We start from the raw sequence: 19175 nt of genomic DNA on the forward strand, positions 1-19175 counted from the left end.
CAAAGGTATAGAAGCAGCTTGAGAACATCTTTGCTTATTGCAGAAACAACCCTTCTATGTCTGTTTAGCAGATTTTGAGCACATTTTTGATTTTCCACCAAAGCTTTGTTTCTTTACCTCCATATTTTATGTTAAGACGCTTAGAGGAGCTAAGAAGAGCATTTTTCAGAGCCTGGATAGCTCAGTCGGTAGAGCATCAGACTTTTGATCTGAGGGTCCAGGGTTCAAGTCCCTGTTCAGGCGTGCTTGCTAAAGCAAGCTGTCAAATGTCTTTATTGAGCACATCTTTGATTTTCCACTGAGTCTTTGCTTCTGTATTGTCGTGTTCTACTGTGCAAAACCAAGGGTATAGAAGCAGCTTGAGAACATCTTTGTTTTTTGCAGAAACAACCCTTCTATGTCTGTTTAGTAGATTTTCAGAGACTGGATAGCTCAGTCGGTAGAGCATCAGACTTTTAATCTGAGGGTCCAGGGTTCAAGTCCCTGTTCAGGCGTGCTTGCTAAAGCAAGCTGTCAAATGTCTTTATTGAGCATATCTTTGATTTTCCACTGAGTCTTTGCTTCTGTATTGTCGTGTTCTACTGTGCAAAACCAAAGGTATAGAAGCAGCTTGAGAACATCTTTGCTTATTGCAGAAACAACCCTTCTATGTCTGTTTAGCAGATTTTGAGCACATTTTTGATTTTCCACCAAAGCTTTGTTTCTTTACCTCCATATTTTATGTTAAGACGCTTAGAGGAGCTAAGAAGAGCATTTTTCAGAGCCTGGATAGCTCAGTCGGTAGAGCATCAGACTTTTAATCTGAGGGTCCAGGGTTCAAGTCCCTGTTCAGGCGTGCTTGCTAAAGCAAGCTGTCAAATGTCTTTATTGAGCACATCTTTGATTTTCCACTGAGTCTTTGCTTCTGTATTGTCGTGTTCTACTGTGCAAAACCAAGGGTATAGAAGCAGCTTGAGAACATCTTTGTTTTTTGCAGAAACAACCCTTCTATGTCTGTTTAGTAGATTTTGAGCACATTTTTGAGTTTCCACCAAAGCTTTGTTTCTTTACCTCCATATTTTATGTTAAGACGCTTAGAGGAACTGAGAAGAGCATTTTTTAGAGCGTGGATAGCTCAGTCGGTAGAGCATCATACTTTTAATCTGAGGGTCCAGGGTTCAAGTCCCTGTTCAGGCGTACTTGCTAAAGCAAGCTGTCAAATGTCTTTATTGAGCACATCTTTGATTTTCCACTGAGTCTTTGCTTCTGTATTGTCGTGTTCTACTGTGCAAAACCAAGAGCACATCTTTGATTTTCCACTGAGTCTCTGCATCTTCAGTGCCGTGTTCTACTGTGCAAAACCAAGGGTATAGAAGCAGCTTGAGAACATCTTTGCTTATTGCAGAAACAACCCTTCTATGTCTGTTTAGCAGATTTTGAGCACATTTTTGATTTTCCACCAAAGCTTTGTTTCTTTACCTCCATATTTTATGTTAAGACGCTTAGAGGAGCTAAGAAGAGCATTTTTCAGAGCCTGGATAGCTCAGTCAGTAGAGCATCAGACTTTTAATCTGAGGGTCCAGGGTTCAAGTCCCTGTTCAGGCGTACTTGCTAAAGCAAGCTGTCAAATGTCTTTATTGAGCACATCTTTGATTTTCCACTGAGTCTCTGCATCTTCAGTGCCGTGTTCTACTGTGCAAAACCAAGGGTATAGAAGCAGCTTGAGAACATCTTTGCTTATTGCAGAAACAACCCTTCTATGTCTGTTTAGCAGATTTTGAGCACATTTTTGATTTTCCACCAAAGCTTTGTTTCTTTACCTCCATATTTTATGTTAAGACGCTTAGAGGAGCTAAGAAGAGCATTTTTCAGAGCCTGGATAGCTCAGTTGGTAGAGCATCAGACTTTTAATCTGAGGGTCCAGGGTTCAAGTCCCTGTTCAGGCGTGCTTGCTAAAGCAAGCTGTCAAATGTCTTTATTGAGCACATCTTTGATTTTCCACTGAGTCTTTGCTTCTGTATTGTCGTGTTCTACTGTGCAAAACCAAAGGTATAGAAGCAGCTTGAGAACATCTTTGCTTATTGCAGAAACAACCCTTCTATGTCTGTTTAGCAGATTTTGAGCACATTTTTGATTTTCCACCAAAGCTTTGTTTCTTTACCTCCATATTTTATGTTAAGACGCTTAGAGGAGCTAAGAAGAGCATTTTTCAGAGCCTGGATAGCTCAGTCGGTAGAGCATCAGACTTTTAATCTCAGAGTCCAGGGTTCAAGTCCCTGTTCAGGCGTGCTTGCTAAAGCAAGCTGTCAAATGTCTTTATTGAGCACATCTTTGATTTTCCACTGAGTCTTTGCTTCTGTATTGTCGTGTTCTACTGTGCAAAACCAAGGGTATAGAAGCAGCTTGAGAACATCTTTGTTTTTTGCAGAAACAACCCTTCTATGTCTGTTTAGTAGATTTTCAGAGACTGGATAGCTCAGTCGGTAGAGCATCAGACTTTTAATCTGAGGGTCCAGGGTTCAAGTCCCTGTTCAGGCGTGCTTGCTAAAGCAAGCTGTCAAATGTCTTTATTGAGCACATCTTTGATTTTCCACTGAGTCTTTGCTTCTGTATTGTCGTGTTCTACTGTGCAAAACCAAGGGTATAGAAGCAGCTTGAGAACATCTTTGTTTTTTGCAGAAACAACCCTTCTATGTCTGTTTAGTAGATTTTGAGCACATTTTTGAGTTTCCACCAAAGCTTTGTTTCTTTACCTCCATATTTTATGTTAAGACGCTTAGAGGAGCTGAGAAGAGCATTTTTTAGAGCCTGGATAGCTCAGTCGGTAGAGCATCATACTTTTAATCTGAGGGTCCAGGGTTCAAGTCCCTGTTCAGGCGTACTTGCTAAAGCAAGCTGTCAAATGTCTTTATTGAGCACATCTTTGATTTTCCACTGAGTCTTTGCTTCTGTATTGTCGTGTTCTACTGTGCAAAACCAAGAGCACATCTTTGATTTTCCACTGAGTCTCTGCATCTTCAGTGCCGTGTTCTACTGTGCAAAACCAAGGGTATAGAAGCAGCTTGAGAACATCTTTGCTTATTGCAGAAACAACCCTTCTATGTCTGTTTAGCAGATTTTGAGCACATTTTTGATTTTCCACCAAAGCTTTGTTTCTTTACCTCCATATTTTATGTTAAGACGCTTAGAGGAGCTAAGAAGAGCATTTTTCAGAGCCTGGATAGCTCAGTCGGTAGAGCATCAGACTTTTAATCTGAGGGTCCAGGGTTCAAGTCGCTGTTCAGGCGTACTTGCTAAAGCAAGCTGTCAAATGTCTTTATTGAGCACATCTTTGATTTTCCACTGAGTCTTTGCTTCTGTATTGTCGTATTCTACTGTGCAAAACCAAGGGTATAGAAGCAGCTTCAGAACATCTTTGCTTATTGCAGAAACAACCCTTCTATGTCTGTTTAGTAGATTTTGAGCACATTTTTGAGTTTCCACCAAAGCTTTGTTTCTTTACCTCCATATTTTATGTTAAGACGCTTAGAGGAGCTAAGAAGAGCATTTTTCAGAGCCTGGATAGCTCAGTCGGTAGAGCATCAGACTTTTAACCCTTTCCAATCCAATTTGATCCTGGTTTTCCTAGGGGGCTTACTCTTTTTCTGCTATTATACAATGGTGCTATATGCTGGCTAAAGCCAGTACTACATGAGGTGACACGTTGGATAGGCTCCGACAGCAGAGAGGCTGGCAATATACAGTAAGAGAACCCTGACGGACATCTTCCAACATCAGAGTTGTACAGCCTTAAATCATAATGTCTTCAGAGGTCAGACAGTGGATTGGAGAGGGTTAATCTGAGGGTCCAGGGTTCAAGTCCCTGTTCAGGCGTACTTGCTAAAGCAAGCTGTCAAATGTCTTTATTGAGCACATCTTTGATTTTCCACTGAGTCTTTGCTTCTGTATTGTCGTGTTCTACTGTGCAAAACCAAGGGTATAGAAGCAGCTTGAGAACATCTTTGTTTTTTGCAGAAACAACCCTTCTATGTCTGTTTAGCAGATTTTGAGCACATTTTTGAGTTTCCACCAAAGCTTTGTTTCTTTACCTCCATATTTTATGTTAAGACGCTTAGAGGAGCTAAGAAGAGCATTTTTCAGAGCCTGGATAGCTCAGTCGGTAGAGCATCAGACTTTTAATCTGAGGGTCCAGGGTTCAAGTCCCTGTTCAGGCGTACTTGCTAAAGCAAGCTGTCAAATGTCTTTATTGAGCACATCTTTGATTTTCCACTGAGTCTTTGCTTCTGTATTGTCGTGTTCTACTGTGCAAAACCAAGGGTATAGAAGCAGCTTGAGAACATCTTTGTTTTTTGCAGAAACAACCCTTCTATGTCTGTTTAGTAGATTTTGAGCACATTTTTGAGTTTCCACCAAAGCTTTGTTTCTTTACCTCCATATTTTATGTTAAGACGCTTAGAGGAGCTGAGAAGAGCATTTTTTAGAGCCTGGATAGCTCAGTCGGTAGAGCATCATACTTTTAATCTGAGGGTCCAGGGTTCAAGTCCCTGTTCAGGCGTACTTGCTAAAACAAGCTGTCAAATGTCTTTATTGAGCACATCTTTGATTTTCCACTGAGTCTTTGCTTCTGTATTGTCGTGTTCTACTGTGCAAAACCAAGAGCACATCTTTGATTTTCCACTGAGTCTCTGCATCTTCAGTGCCGTGTTCTACTGTGCAAAACCAAGGGTATAGAAGCAGCTTGAGAACATCTTTGCTTATTGCAGAAACAACCCTTCTATGTCTGTTTAGCAGATTTTGAGCACATTTTTGATTTTCCACCAAAGCTTTGTTTCTTTACCTCCATATTTTATGTTAAGACGCTTAGAGGAGCTAAGAAGAGCATTTTTCAGAGCCTGGATAGCTCAGTCAGTAGAGCATCAGACTTTTCATCTGAGGGTCCAGGGTTCAAGTCCCTGTTCAGGCGTGCTTGCTAAAGCAAGCTGTCAAATGTCTTTATTGAGCACATCTTTGATTTTCCACTGAGTCTTTGCTTCTGTATTGTCGTGTTCTACTGTGCAAAACCAAAGGTATAGAAGCAGCTTGAGAACATCTTTGCTTATTGCAGAAACAACCCTTCTATGTCTGTTTAGCAGATTTTGAGCACATTTTTGATTTTCCACCAAAGCTTTGTTTCTTTACCTCCATATTTTATGTTAAGACGCTTAGAGGAGCTAAGAAGAGCACTTTTCAGAGCCTGGATAGCTCAGTCGGTAGAGCATCAGACTTTTAATCTGAGGGTCCAGGGTTCAAGTCCCTGTTCAGGCGTGCTTGCTAAAGCAAGCTGTCAAATGTCTTTATTGAGCACATCTTTGATTTTCCACTGAGTCTTTGCTTCTGTATTGTCGTGTTCTACTGTGCAAAACCAAAGGTATAGAAGCAGCTTGAGAACATCTTTGCTTATTGCAGAAACAACCCTTCTATGTCTGTTTAGCAGATTTTGAGCACATTTTTGATTTTCCACCAAAGCTTTGTTTCTTTACCTCCATATTTTATGTTAAGACGCTTAGAGGAGCTAAGAAGAGCATTTTTCAGAGCCTGGATAGCTCAGTCGGTAGAGCATCAGACTTTTAATCTGAGGGTCCAGGGTTCAAGTCCCTGTTCAGGCGTACTTGCTAAAGCAAGCTGTCAAATGTCTTTATTGAGCACATCTTTGATTTTCCACTGAGTCTTTGCTTCTGTATTGTCGTGTTCTACTGTGCAAAACCAAGGGTATAGAAGCAGCTTGAGAACATCTTTGTTTTTTGCAGAAACAACCCTTCTATGTCTGTTTAGTAGATTTTGAGCACATTTTTGAGTTTCCACCAAAGCTTTGTTTCTTTACCTCCATATTTTATGTTAAGACGCTTAGAGGAGCTGAGAAGAGCATTTTTTAGAGCCTGGATAGCTCAGTCGGTAGAGCATCATACTTTTAATCTGAGGGTCCAGGGTTCAAGTCCCTGTTCAGGCGTACTTGCTAAAGCAAGCTGTCAAATGTCTTTATTGAGCACATCTTTGATTTTCCACTGAGTCTTTGCTTCTGTATTGTCGTGTTCTACTGTGCAAAACCAAGAGCACATCTTTGATTTTCCACTGAGTCTCTGCATCTTCAGTGCCGTGTTCTACTGTGCAAAACCAAGGGTATAGAAGCAGCTTGAGAACATCTTTGCTTATTGCAGAAACAACCCTTCTATGTCTGTTTAGCAGATTTTGAGCACATTTTTGATTTTCCACCAAAGTTTTGTTTCTTTACCTCCATATTTTATGTTAAGACGCTTAGAGGAGCTAAGAAGAGCATTTTTCAGAGCCTGGATAGCTCAGTCGGTAGAGCATCAGACTTTTAATCTGAGGGTCCAGGGTTCAAGTCCCTGTTCAGGCGTACTTGCTAAAGCAAGCTGTCAAATGTCTTTATTGAGCACATCTTTGATTTTCCACTGAGTCTTTGCTTCTGTATTGTCGTATTCTACTGTGCAAAACCAAGGGTATAGAAGCAGCTTCAGAACATCTTTGCTTATTGCAGAAACAACCCTTCTATGTCTGTTTAGTAGATTTTGAGCACATTTTTGAGTTTCCACCAAAGCTTTGTTTCTTTACCTCCATATTTTATGTTAAGACGCTTAGAGGAGCTAAGAAGAGCATTTTTCAGAGCCTGGATAGCTCAGTCGGTAGAGCATCAGACTTTTAATCTGAGGGTCCAGGGTTCAAGTCCCTGTTCAGGCGTACTTGCTAAAGCAAGCTGTCAAATGTCTTTATTGAGCAAATCTTTGATTTTCCACTGAGTCTTTGCTTCTTTATTGTCGTGTTCTACTGTGCAAAACTGAGGGTATAGAAGCAGCTTGAGAAAATCTTTGTTTTTTGCAGAAACAACCCTTCTATGTCTGTTTAGCAAATTTTGAGCACATTTTTGATTTTCCACCAAAGCTTTGTTTCTTTACCTCCATATTTTATGTTAAGACGCTTAGAGGAGCTAAGAAGAGCATTTTTCAGAGCCTGGATAGCTCAGTCGGTAGAGCATCAGACTTTTAATCTGAGGGTCCAGGCGTACTTGCTAAAGCAAGCTGTCAAATGTCTTTATTGAGCACATCTTTGATTTTCCACTGAGTCTTTGCTTCTGTATTGTCGTGTTCTACTGTGCAAAACCAAGAGCACATCTTTGATTTTCCACTGAGTCTCTGCATCTTCAGTGCCGTGTTCTACTGTGCAAAACCAAGGGTATAAAAGCAGCTTGAGAACATCTTTGCTTATTGCAGAAACAACCCTTCTATGTCTGTTTAGCAGATTTTGAGCACATTTTTGATTTTCCACCAAAGCTTTGTTTCTTTACCTCCATATTTTATGTTAAGACGCTTAGAGGAGCTAAGAAGAGCATTTTTCAGAGCCTGGATAGCTCAGTCGGTAGAGCATCAGACTTTTAATCTGAGGGTCCAGGGTTCAAGTCGCTGTTCAGGCGTACTTGCTAAAGCAAGCTGTCAAATGTCTTTATTGAGCACATCTTTGATTTTCCACTGAGTCTTTGCTTCTGTATTGTCGTATTCTACTGTGCAAAACCAAGGGTATAGAAGCAGCTTCAGAACATCTTTGCTTATTGCAGAAACAACCCTTCTATGTCTGTTTAGTAGATTTTGAGCACATTTTTGAGTTTCCACCAAAGCTTTGTTTCTTTACCTCCATATTTTATGTTAAGACGCTTAGAGGAGCTGAGAAGAGCATTTTTTAGAGCCTGGATAGCTCAGTCGGTAGAGCATCATACTTTTAATCTGAGGGTACAGGGTTCAAGTCCCTGTTCAGGCGTACTTGCTAAAGCAAGCTGTCAAATGTCTTTATTGAGCACATCTTTGATTTTCCACTGAGTCTTTGCTTCTGTATTGTCGTGTTCTACTGTGCAAAACCAAGAGCACATCTTTGATTTTCCACTGAGTCTCTGCATCTTCAGTGCCGTGTTCTACTGTGCAAAACCAAGGGTATAGAAGCAGCTTGAGAACATCTTTGTTTTTTGCAGAAACAACCCTTCTATGTCTGTTTAGTAGATTTTGAGCACATTTTTGAGTTTCCACCAAAGCTTTGTTTCTTTACCTCCATATTTTATGTTAAGACGCTTAGAGGAGCTGAGAAGAGCATTTTTTAGAGCCTGGATAGCTCAGTCGGTAGAGCATCAGACTTTTAATCTGAGGGTCCAGGGTTCAAGTCGCTGTTCAGGCGTACTTGCTAAAGCAAGCTGTCAAATGTCTTTATTGAGCACATCTTTGATTTTCCACTGAGTCTTTGCTTCTGTATTGTCGTATTCTACTGTGCAAAACCAAGGGTATAGAAGCAGCTTCAGAACATCTTTGCTTATTGCAGAAACAACCCTTCTATGTCTGTTTAGTAGATTTTGAGCACATTTTTGAGTTTCCACCAAAGCTTTGTTTCTTTACCTCCATATTTTATGTTAAGACGCTTAGAGGAGCTGAGAAGAGCATTTTTTAGAGCCTGGATAGCTCAGTCGGTAGAGCATCATACTTTTAATCTGAGGGTCCAGGGTTCAAGTCCCTGTTCAGGCGTGCTTGCTAAAGCAAGCTGTCAAATGTCTTTATTGAGCACATCTTTGATTTTCCACTGAGTCTTTGCTTCTGTATTGTCGTGTTCTACTGTGCAAAACCAAGGGTATAGAAGCAGCTTGAGAACATCTTTGTTTTTTGCAGAAACAACCCTTCTATGTCTGTTTAGTAGATTTTGAGCACATTTTTGAGTTTCCACCAAAGCTTTGTTTCTTTACCTCCATATTTTATGTTAAGACGCTTAGAGGAACTGAGAAGAGCATTTTTTAGAGCGTGGATAGCTCAGTCGGTAGAGCATCATACTTTTAATCTGAGGGTCCAGGGTTCAAGTCCCTGTTCAGGCGTACTTGCTAAAGCAAGCTGTCAAATGTCTTTATTGAGCACATCTTTGATTTTCCACTGAGTCTTTGCTTCTGTATTGTCGTGTTCTACTGTGCAAAACCAAGAGCACATCTTTGATTTTCCACTGAGTCTCTGCATCTTCAGTGCCGTGTTCTACTGTGCAAAACCAAGGGTATAGAAGCAGCTTGAGAACATCTTTGCTTATTGCAGAAACAACCCTTCTATGTCTGTTTAGCAGATTTTGAGCACATTTTTGATTTTCCACCAAAGCTTTGTTTCTTTACCTCCATATTTTATGTTAAGACGCTTAGAGGAGCTAAGAAGAGCATTTTTCAGAGCCTGGATAGCTCAGTCAGTAGAGCATCAGACTTTTAATCTGAGGGTCCAGGGTTCAAGTCCCTGTTCAGGCGTACTTGCTAAAGCAAGCTGTCAAATGTCTTTATTGAGCACATCTTTGATTTTCCACTGAGTCTCTGCATCTTCAGTGCCGTGTTCTACTGTGCAAAACCAAGGGTATAGAAGCAGCTTGAGAACATCTTTGCTTATTGCAGAAACAACCCTTCTATGTCTGTTTAGCAGATTTTGAGCACATTTTTGATTTTCCACCAAAGCTTTGTTTCTTTACCTCCATATTTTATGTTAAGACGCTTAGAGGAGCTAAGAAGAGCATTTTTCAGAGCCTGGATAGCTCAGTTGGTAGAGCATCAGACTTTTAATCTGAGGGTCCAGGGTTCAAGTCCCTGTTCAGGCGTGCTTGCTAAAGCAAGCTGTCAAATGTCTTTATTGAGCACATCTTTGATTTTCCACTGAGTCTTTGCTTCTGTATTGTCGTGTTCTACTGTGCAAAACCAAAGGTATAGAAGCAGCTTGAGAACATCTTTGCTTATTGCAGAAACAACCCTTCTATGTCTGTTTAGCAGATTTTGAGCACATTTTTGATTTTCCACCAAAGCTTTGTTTCTTTACCTCCATATTTTATGTTAAGACGCTTAGAGGAGCTAAGAAGAGCATTTTTCAGAGCCTGGATAGCTCAGTCGGTAGAGCATCAGACTTTTAATCTCAGAGTCCAGGGTTCAAGTCCCTGTTCAGGCGTGCTTGCTAAAGCAAGCTGTCAAATGTCTTTATTGAGCACATCTTTGATTTTCCACTGAGTCTTTGCTTCTGTATTGTCGTGTTCTACTGTGCAAAACCAAGGGTATAGAAGCAGCTTGAGAACATCTTTGTTTTTTGCAGAAACAACCCTTCTATGTCTGTTTAGTAGATTTTCAGAGACTGGATAGCTCAGTCGGTAGAGCATCAGACTTTTAATCTGAGGGTCCAGGGTTCAAGTCCCTGTTCAGGCGTGCTTGCTAAAGCAAGCTGTCAAATGTCTTTATTGAGCACATCTTTGATTTTCCACTGAGTCTTTGCTTCTGTATTGTCGTGTTCTACTGTGCAAAACCAAGGGTATAGAAGCAGCTTGAGAACATCTTTGTTTTTTGCAGAAACAACCCTTCTATGTCTGTTTAGTAGATTTTGAGCACATTTTTGAGTTTCCACCAAAGCTTTGTTTCTTTACCTCCATATTTTATGTTAAGACGCTTAGAGGAGCTGAGAAGAGCATTTTTTAGAGCCTGGATAGCTCAGTCGGTAGAGCATCATACTTTTAATCTGAGGGTCCAGGGTTCAAGTCCCTGTTCAGGCGTACTTGCTAAAGCAAGCTGTCAAATTTCTTTATTGAGCACATCTTTGATTTTCCACTGAGTCTTTGCTTCTGTATTGTCGTGTTCTACTGTGCAAAACCAAGAGCACATCTTTGATTTTCCACTGAGTCTCTGCATCTTCAGTGCCGTGTTCTACTGTGCAAAACCAAGGGTATAGAAGCAGCTTGAGAACATCTTTGCTTATTGCAGAAACAACCCTTCTATGTCTGTTTAGCAGATTTTGAGCACATTTTTGATTTTCCACCAAAGCTTTGTTTCTTTACCTCCATATTTTATGTTAAGACGCTTAGAGGAGCTAAGAAGAGCATTTTTCAGAGCCTGGATAGCTCAGTCGGTAGAGCATCAGACTTTTAATCTGAGGGTCCAGGGTTCAAGTCGCTGTTCAGGCGTACTTGCTAAAGCAAGCTGTCAAATGTCTTTATTGAGCACATCTTTGATTTTCCACTGAGTCTTTGCTTCTGTATTGTCGTATTCTACTGTGCAAAACCAAGGGTATAGAAGCAGCTTCAGAACATCTTTGCTTATTGCAGAAACAACCCTTCTATGTCTGTTTAGTAGATTTTGAGCACATTTTTGAGTTTCCACCAAAGCTTTGTTTCTTTACCTCCATATTTTATGTTAAGACGCTTAGAGGAGCTAAGAAGAGCATTTTTCAGAGCCTGGATAGCTCAGTCGGTAGAGCATCAGACTTTTAATCTGAGGGTCCAGGGTTCAAGTCCCTGTTCAGGCGTACTTGCTAAAGCAAGCTGTCAAATGTCTTTATTGAGCACATCTTTGATTTTCCACTGAGTCTTTGCTTCTGTATTGTCGTGTTCTACTGTGCAAAACCAAGGGTATAGAAGCAGCTTGAGAACATCTTTGTTTTTTGCAGAAACAACCCTTCTATGTCTGTTTAGCAGATTTTGAGCACATTTTTGAGTTTCCACCAAAGCTTTGTTTCTTTACCTCCATATTTTATGTTAAGACGCTTAGAGGAGCTAAGAAGAGCATTTTTCAGAGCCTGGATAGTTCAGTCGGTAGAGCATAAGGGTTCAAGTCCCTGTTCAGGCGTACTTGCTAAAGCAAGCTGTCAAATGTCTTAATTGAGCACATCTTTGATTTTCCACTGAGTCTCTGCATCTTCAGTGCCGTGTTCTACTGTGCAAAACCAAGGGTATAGAAGCAGCTTGAGAACATCTTTGCTTATTGCAGAAACAACCCTTCTATGTCTGTTTAGCAGATTTTGAGCACATTTTTGATTTTCCACCAAAGCTTTGTTTCTTTACCTCCATATTTTATGTTAAGACGCTTAGAGGAGCTAAGAAGAGCATTTTTCAGAGCCTGGATAGCTCAGTCGGTAGAGCATCAGACTTTTAATCTGAGGGTCCAGGGTTCAAGTCGCTGTTCAGGCGTACTTGCTAAAGCAAGCTGTCAAATGTCTTTATTGAGCACATCTTTGATTTTCCACTGAGTCTCTGCATCTTCAGTGCCGTGTTCTACTGTGCAAAACCAAGGGTATAGAAGCAGCTTGAGAACATCTTTGCTTATTGCAGAAACAACCCTTCTATGTCTGTTTAGCAGATTTTGAGCACATTTTTGATTTTCCACCAAAGCTTTGTTTCTTTACCTCCATATTTTATGTTAAGACGCTTAGAGGAGCTAAGAAGAGCATTTTTCAGAGCCTGGATAGTTCAGTCGGTAGAGCATAAGGGTTCAAGTCCCTGTTCAGGCGTACTTGCTAAAGCAAGCTGTCAAATGTCTTAATTGAGCACATCTTTGATTTTCCACTGAGTCTTTGCTTCTTTATTGTCGTGTTCTACTGTGCAAAACTGAGGGTATAGAAGCAGCTTGAGAAAATCTTTGTTTTTTGCAGAAACAACCCTTCTATGTCTGTTTAGCAAATTTTGGGCACATTGTTGATTTTCCACCAAAGCTTTGTTTCTTTACCTCCATATTTTATGTTAAGACGCTTAGAGGAGCTAAGAAGAGCATTTTTCAGAGCCTGGATAGCTCAGTCGGTAGAGCATCAGACTTTTAATCTGAGGGTCCAGGGCTCAAGTCCCTGTTCAGGTGTACTTGCTAAAGCAAGCTGTCAAATGTCTTTATTGAGCACATCTTTGATTTTCCACTGAGTCTCTGCATCTTCAGTGCCGTGTTCTACTGTGCAAAACCAAGGGTATAGAAGCAGCTTGAGAACATCTTTGCTTATTGCAGAAACAACCCTTCTATGTCTGTTTAGCAAATTTTGAGCACATTTTTGATTTTCCACCAAAGCTTTGTTTCTTTACCTCCATATTTTATGTTAAGACGCTTAGAGGAGCTAAGAAGAGCATTTTTCAGAGCCTGGATAGCTCAGTCGGTAGAGCATCAGACTTTTAATCTGAGGGTGCAGGGTTCAAGTCCCTGTTCAGGCGTGCTTGCTAAAGCAAGCTGTCAAATGTCTTTATTGAGCACATCTTTGATTTTCCACTGAGTCTTTGCTTCTGTATTGTCGTGTTCTACTGTGCAAAACCAAGGGTATAGAAGCAGCTTGAGAACATCTTTGTTTTTTGCAGAAACAACCCTTCTATGTCTGTTTAGTAGATTTTGAGCACATTTTTGAGTTTCCACCAAAGCTTTGTTTCTTTACCTCCATATTTTATGTTAAGACGCTTAGAGGAGCTGAGAAGAGCATTTTTTAGAGCCTGGATAGCTCAGTCGGTAGAGCATCATACTTTTAATCTGAGGGTCCAGGGTTCAAGTCCCTGTTCAGGCGTACTTGCTAAAGCAAGCTGTCAAATGTCTTTATTGAGCACATCTTTGATTTTCCACTGAGTCTTTGCTTCTGTATTGTCGTGTTCTACTGTGCAAAACCAAGAGCACATCTTTGATTTTCCACTGAGTCTCTGCATCTTCAGTGCCGTGTTCTACTGTGCAAAACCAAGGGTATAGAAGCAGCTTGAGAACATCTTTGCTTATTGCAGAAACAACCCTTCTATGTCTGTTTAGCAGATTTTGAGCACATTTTTGATTTTCCACCAAAGCTTTGTTTCTTTACCTCCATATTTTATGTTAAGACGCTTAGAGGAGCTAAGAAGAGCATTTTTCAGAGCCTGGATAGCTCAGTCGGTAGAGCATCAGACTTTTAATCTGAGGGTCCAGGGTTCAAGTCGCTGTTCAGGCGTACTTGCTAAAGCAAGCTGTCAAATGTCTTTATTGAGCACATCTTTGATTTTCCACTGAGTCTTTGCTTCTGTATTGTCGTATTCTACTGTGCAAAACCAAGGGTATAGAAGCAGCTTCAGAACATCTTTGCTTATTGCAGAAACAACCCTTCTATGTCTGTTTAGTAGATTTTGAGCACATTTTTGAGTTTCCACCAAAGCTTTGTTTCTTTACCTCCATATTTTATGTTAAGACGCTTAGAGGAGCTAAGAAGAGCATTTTTCAGAGCCTGGATAGCTCAGTCGGTAGAGCATCAGACTTTTAACCCTTTCCAATCCAATTTGATCCTGGTTTTCCTAGGGGGCTTACTCTTTTTCTGCTATTATACAATGGTGCTATATGCTGGCTAAAGCCAGTACTACATGAGGTGACACGTTGGATAGGCTCCGACAGCAGAGAGGCTGGCAATATACAGTAAGAGAACCCTGACGGACATCTTCCAACATCAGAGTTGTACAGCCTTAAATCATAATGTCTTCAGAGGTCAGACAGTGGATTGGAGAGGGTTAATCTGAGGGTCCAGGGTTCAAGTCCCTGTTCAGGCGTACTTGCTAAAGCAAGCTGTCAAATGTCTTTATTGAGCACATCTTTGATTTTCCACTGAGTCTTTGCTTCTGTATTGTCGTGTTCTACTGTGCAAAACCAAGGGTATAGAAGCAGCTTGAGAACATCTTTGTTTTTTGCAGAAACAACCCTTCTATGTCTGTTTAGCAGATTTTGAGCACATTTTTGAGTTTCCACCAAAGCTTTGTTTCTTTACCTCCATATTTTATGTTAAGACGCTTAGAGGAGCTAAGAAGAGCATTTTTCAGAGCCTGGATAGCTCAGTCGGTAGAGCATCAGACTTTTAATCTGAGGGTCCAGGGTTCAAGTCCCTGTTCAGGCGTACTTGCTAAAGCAAGCTGTCAAATGTCTTTATTGAGCACATCTTTGATTTTCCACTGAGTCTTTGCTTCTGTATTGTCGTGTTCTACTGTGCAAAACCAAGGGTATAGAAGCAGCTTGAGAACATCTTTGTTTTTTGCAGAAACAACCCTTCTATGTCTGTTTAGTAGATTTTGAGCACATTTTTGAGTTTCCACCAAAGCTTTGTTTCTTTACCTCCATATTTTATGTTAAGACGCTTAGAGGAGCTGAGAAGAGCATTTTTTAGAGCCTGGATAGCTCAGTCGGTAGAGCATCATACTTTTAATCTGAGGGTCCAGGGTTCAAGTCCCTGTTCAGGCGTACTTGCTAAAACAAGCTGTCAAATGTCTTTATTGAGCACATCTTTGATTTTCCACTGAGTCTTTGCTTCTGTATTGTCGTGTTCTACTGTGCAAAACCAAGAGCACATCTTTGATTTTCCACTGAGTCTCTGCATCTTCAGTGCCGTGTTCTACTGTGCAAAACCAAGGGTATAGAAGCAGCTTGAGAACATCTTTGCTTATTGCAGAAACAACCCTTCTATGTCTGTTTAGCAGATTTTGAGCACATTTTTGATTTTCCACCAAAGCTTTGTTTCTTTACCTCCATATTTTATGTTAAGACGCTTAGAGGAGCTAAGAAGAGCATTTTTCAGAGCCTGGATAGCTCAGTCAGTAGAGCATCAGACTTTTCATCTGAGGGTCCAGGGTTCAAGTCCCTGTTCAGGCGTGCTTGCTAAAGCAAGCTGTCAAATGTCTTTATTGAGCACATCTTTGATTTTCCACTGAGTCTTTGCTTCTGTATTGTCGTGTTCTACTGTGCAAAACCAAAGGTATAGAAGCAGCTTGAGAACATCTTTGCTTATTGCAGAAACAACCCTTCTATGTCTGTTTAGCAGATTTTGAGCACATTTTTGATTTTCCACCAAAGCTTTGTTTCTTTACCTCCATATTTTATGTTAAGACGCTTAGAGGAGCTAAGAAGAGCACTTTTCAGAGCCTGGATAGCTCAGTCGGTAGAGCATCAGACTTTTAATCTGAGGGTCCAGGGTTCAAGTCCCTGTTCAGGCGTGCTTGCTAAAGCAAGCTGTCAAATGTCTTTATTGAGCACATCTTTGATTTTCCACTGAGTCTTTGCTTCTGTATTGTCGTGTTCTACTGTGCAAAACCAAAGGTATAGAAGCAGCTTGAGAACATCTTTGCTTATTGCAGAAACAACCCTTCTATGTCTGTTTAGCAGATTTTGAGCACATTTTTGATTTTCCACCAAAGCTTTGTTTCTTTACCTCCATATTTTATGTTAAGACGCTTAGAGGAGCTAAGAAGAGCATTTTTCAGAGCCTGGATAGCTCAGTCGGTAGAGCATCAGACTTTTAATCTGAGGGTCCAGGGTTCAAGTCCCTGTTCAGGCGTACTTGCTAAAGCAAGCTGTCAAATGTCTTTATTGAGCACATCTTTGATTTTCCACTGAGTCTTTGCTTCTGTATTGTCGTGTTCTACTGTGCAAAACCAAGGGTATAGAAGCAGCTTGAGAACATCTTTGTTTTTTGCAGAAACAACCCTTCTATGTCTGTTTAGTAGATTTTGAGCACATTTTTGAGTTTCCACCAAAGCTTTGTTTCTTTACCTCCATATTTTATGTTAAGACGCTTAGAGGAGCTGAGAAGAGCATTTTTTAGAGCCTGGATAGCTCAGTCGGTAGAGCATCATACTTTTAATCTGAGGGTCCAGGGTTCAAGTCCCTGTTCAGGCGTACTTGCTAAAGCAAGCTGTCAAATGTCTTTATTGAGCACATCTTTGATTTTCCACTGAGTCTTTGCTTCTGTATTGTCGTGTTCTACTGTGCAAAACCAAGAGCACATCTTTGATTTTCCACTGAGTCTCTGCATCTTCAGTGCCGTGTTCTACTGTGCAAAACCAAGGGTATAGAAGCAGCTTGAGAACATCTTTGCTTATTGCAGAAACAACCCTTCTATGTCTGTTTAGCAGATTTTGAGCACATTTTTGATTTTCCACCAAAGTTTTGTTTCTTTACCTCCATATTTTATGTTAAGACGCTTAGAGGAGCTAAGAAGAGCATTTTTCAGAGCCTGGATAGCTCAGTCGGTAGAGCATCAGACTTTTAATCTGAGGGTCCAGGGTTCAAGTCCCTGTTCAGGCGTACTTGCTAAAGCAAGCTGTCAAATGTCTTTATTGAGCACATCTTTGATTTTCCACTGAGTCTTTGCTTCTGTATTGTCGTATTCTACTGTGCAAAACCAAGGGTATAGAAGCAGCTTCAGAACATCTTTGCTTATTGCAGAAACAACCCTTCTATGTCTGTTTAGTAGATTTTGAGCACATTTTTGAGTTTCCACCAAAGCTTTGTTTCTTTACCTCCATATTTTATGTTAAGACGCTTAGAGGAGCTAAGAAGAGCATTTTTCAGAGCCTGGATAGCTCAGTCGGTAGAGCATCAGACTTTTAATCTGAGGGTCCAGGGTTCAAGTCCCTGTTCAGGCGTACTTGCTAAAGCAAGCTGTCAAATGTCTTTATTGAGCAAATCTTTGATTTTCCACTGAGTCTTTGCTTCTTTATTGTCGTGTTCTACTGTGCAAAACTGAGGGTATAGAAGCAGCTTGAGAAAATCTTTGTTTTTTGCAGAAACAACCCTTCTATGTCTGTTTAGCAAATTTTGAGCACATTTTTGATTTTCCACCAAAGCTTTGTTTCTTTACCTCCATATTTTATGTTAAGACGCTTAGAGGAGCTAAGAAGAGCATTTTTCAGAGCCTGGATAGCTCAGTCGGTAGAGCATCAGACTTTTAATCTGAGGGTCCAGGCGTACTTGCTAAAGCAAGCTGTCAAATGTCTTTATTGAGCACATCTTTGATTTTCCACTGAGTCTTTGCTTCTGTATTGTCGTGTTCTACTGTGCAAAACCAAGAGCACATCTTTGATTTTCCACTGAGTCTCTGCATCTTCAGTGCCGTGTTCTACTGTGCAAAACCAAGGGTATAAAAGCAGCTTGAGAACATCTTTGCTTATTGCAGAAACAACCCTTCTATGTCTGTTTAGCAGATTTTGAGCACATTTTTGATTTTCCACCAAAGCTTTGTTTCTTTACCTCCATATTTTATGTTAAGACGCTTAGAGGAGCTAAGAAGAGCATTTTTCAGAGCCTGGATAGCTCAGTCGGTAGAGCATCAGACTTTTAATCTGAGGGTCCAGGGTTCAAGTCGCTGTTCAGGCGTACTTGCTAAAGCAAGCTGTCAAATGTCTTTATTGAGCACATCTTTGATTTTCCACTGAGTCTTTGCTTCTGTATTGTCGTATTCTACTGTGCAAAACCAAGGGTATAGAAGCAGCTTCAGAACATCTTTGCTTATTGCAGAAACAACCCTTCTATGTCTGTTTAGTAGATTTTGAGCACATTTTTGAGTTTCCACCAAAGCTTTGTTTCTTTACCTCCATATTTTATGTTAAGACGCTTAGAGGAGCTGAGAAGAGCATTTTTTAGAGCCTGGATAGCTCAGTCGGTAGAGCATCATACTTTTAATCTGAGGGTACAGGGTTCAAGTCCCTGTTCAGGCGTACTTGCTAAAGCAAGCTGTCAAATGTCTTTATTGAGCACATCTTTGATTTTCCACTGAGTCTTTGCTTCTGTATTGTCGTGTTCTACTGTGCAAAACCAAGAGCACATCTTTGATTTTCCACTGAGTCTCTGCATCTTCAGTGCCGTGTTCTACTGTGCAAAACCAAGGGTATAGAAGCAGCTTGAGAACATCTTTGTTTTTTGCAGAAACAACCCTTCTATGTCTGTTTAGTAGATTTTGAGCACATTTTTGAGTTTCCACCAAAGCTTTGTTTCTTTACCTCCATATTTTATGTTAAGACGCTTAGAGGAGCTGAGAAGAGCATTTTTTAGAGCCTGGATAGCTCAGTCGGTAGAGCATCAGACTTTTAATCTGAGGGTCCAGGGTTCAAGTCGCTGTTCAGGCGTACTTGCTAAAGCAAGCTGTCAAATGTCTTTATTGAGCACATCTTTGATTTTCCACTGAGTCTTTGCTTCTGTATTGTCGTGTTCTACTGTGCAAAACCAAGGGTATAGAAGCAGCTTGAGAACATCTTTGTTTTTTGCAGAAACAACCCTTCTATGTCTGTTTAGTAGATTTTGAGCACATTTTTGAGTTTCCACCAAAGCTTTGTTTCTTTACCTCCATATTTTATGTTAAGACGCTTAGAGGAGCTGAGAAGAGCATTTTTTAGAGCCTGGATAGCTCAGTCGGTAGAGCATCATACTTTTAATCTGAGGGTCCAGGGTTCAAGTCCCTGTTCAGGCGTACTTGCTAAAGCAAGCTGTCAAATGTCTTTATTGAGCACATCTTTGATTTTCCACTGAGTCTTTGCTTCTGTATTGTCGTGTTCTACTGTGCAAAACCAAGAGCACATCTTTGATTTTCCACTGAGTCTCTGCATCTTCAGTGCCGTGTTCTACTGTGCAAAACCAAGGGTATAGAAGCAGCTTGAGA

General features: G+C 40.6%; 14 non-coding genes across 14 annotated transcripts; all 14 read left to right on the top strand.

Annotated features, from left to right (window-relative positions):
• The first annotated feature begins 762 nt into the window (after positions 1-762).
• Positions 763-835, top strand: TRNAK-UUU (transfer RNA lysine (anticodon UUU)). The gene has a single exon. It is a non-coding gene; the product is annotated as a tRNA-Lys (tRNA).
• Positions 836-1852: 1017 nt separating this feature from the next.
• Positions 1853-1925, top strand: TRNAK-UUU (transfer RNA lysine (anticodon UUU)). The gene has a single exon. It is a non-coding gene; the product is annotated as a tRNA-Lys (tRNA).
• Positions 1926-4120: 2195 nt separating this feature from the next.
• On the top strand, positions 4121-4193 carry TRNAK-UUU (transfer RNA lysine (anticodon UUU)). Its single transcript has one exon. It is a non-coding gene; the product is annotated as a tRNA-Lys (tRNA).
• A 1017-nt stretch (positions 4194-5210) lies between these two features.
• On the top strand, positions 5211-5283 carry TRNAK-UUU (transfer RNA lysine (anticodon UUU)). Its single transcript has one exon. It is a non-coding gene; the product is annotated as a tRNA-Lys (tRNA).
• Positions 5284-5551: 268 nt separating this feature from the next.
• On the top strand, positions 5552-5624 carry TRNAK-UUU (transfer RNA lysine (anticodon UUU)). Its single transcript has one exon. It is a non-coding gene; the product is annotated as a tRNA-Lys (tRNA).
• Positions 5625-6300: 676 nt separating this feature from the next.
• On the top strand, positions 6301-6373 carry TRNAK-UUU (transfer RNA lysine (anticodon UUU)). Its single transcript has one exon. It is a non-coding gene; the product is annotated as a tRNA-Lys (tRNA).
• A 268-nt stretch (positions 6374-6641) lies between these two features.
• TRNAK-UUU (transfer RNA lysine (anticodon UUU)) lies at positions 6642-6714 on the top strand. Its single transcript has one exon. It is a non-coding gene; the product is annotated as a tRNA-Lys (tRNA).
• A 2837-nt stretch (positions 6715-9551) lies between these two features.
• Positions 9552-9624, top strand: TRNAK-UUU (transfer RNA lysine (anticodon UUU)). The gene has a single exon. It is a non-coding gene; the product is annotated as a tRNA-Lys (tRNA).
• A 1609-nt stretch (positions 9625-11233) lies between these two features.
• Positions 11234-11306, top strand: TRNAK-UUU (transfer RNA lysine (anticodon UUU)). Its single transcript has one exon. It is a non-coding gene; the product is annotated as a tRNA-Lys (tRNA).
• Positions 11307-14572: 3266 nt separating this feature from the next.
• Positions 14573-14645, top strand: TRNAK-UUU (transfer RNA lysine (anticodon UUU)). Its single transcript has one exon. It is a non-coding gene; the product is annotated as a tRNA-Lys (tRNA).
• Positions 14646-15662: 1017 nt separating this feature from the next.
• On the top strand, positions 15663-15735 carry TRNAK-UUU (transfer RNA lysine (anticodon UUU)). Its single transcript has one exon. It is a non-coding gene; the product is annotated as a tRNA-Lys (tRNA).
• Positions 15736-16003: 268 nt separating this feature from the next.
• TRNAK-UUU (transfer RNA lysine (anticodon UUU)) lies at positions 16004-16076 on the top strand. Its single transcript has one exon. It is a non-coding gene; the product is annotated as a tRNA-Lys (tRNA).
• A 676-nt stretch (positions 16077-16752) lies between these two features.
• Positions 16753-16825, top strand: TRNAK-UUU (transfer RNA lysine (anticodon UUU)). The gene has a single exon. It is a non-coding gene; the product is annotated as a tRNA-Lys (tRNA).
• Positions 16826-17093: 268 nt separating this feature from the next.
• TRNAK-UUU (transfer RNA lysine (anticodon UUU)) lies at positions 17094-17166 on the top strand. The gene has a single exon. It is a non-coding gene; the product is annotated as a tRNA-Lys (tRNA).
• The last annotated feature ends 2009 nt before the right edge of the window (positions 17167-19175 follow it).

The sequence above is a fragment of the Eleutherodactylus coqui genome, chromosome 7 (genome assembly GCF_035609145.1).
Source record: "Eleutherodactylus coqui strain aEleCoq1 chromosome 7, aEleCoq1.hap1, whole genome shotgun sequence".
NCBI lineage: Eukaryota > Metazoa > Chordata > Amphibia > Anura > Eleutherodactylidae > Eleutherodactylus > Eleutherodactylus coqui.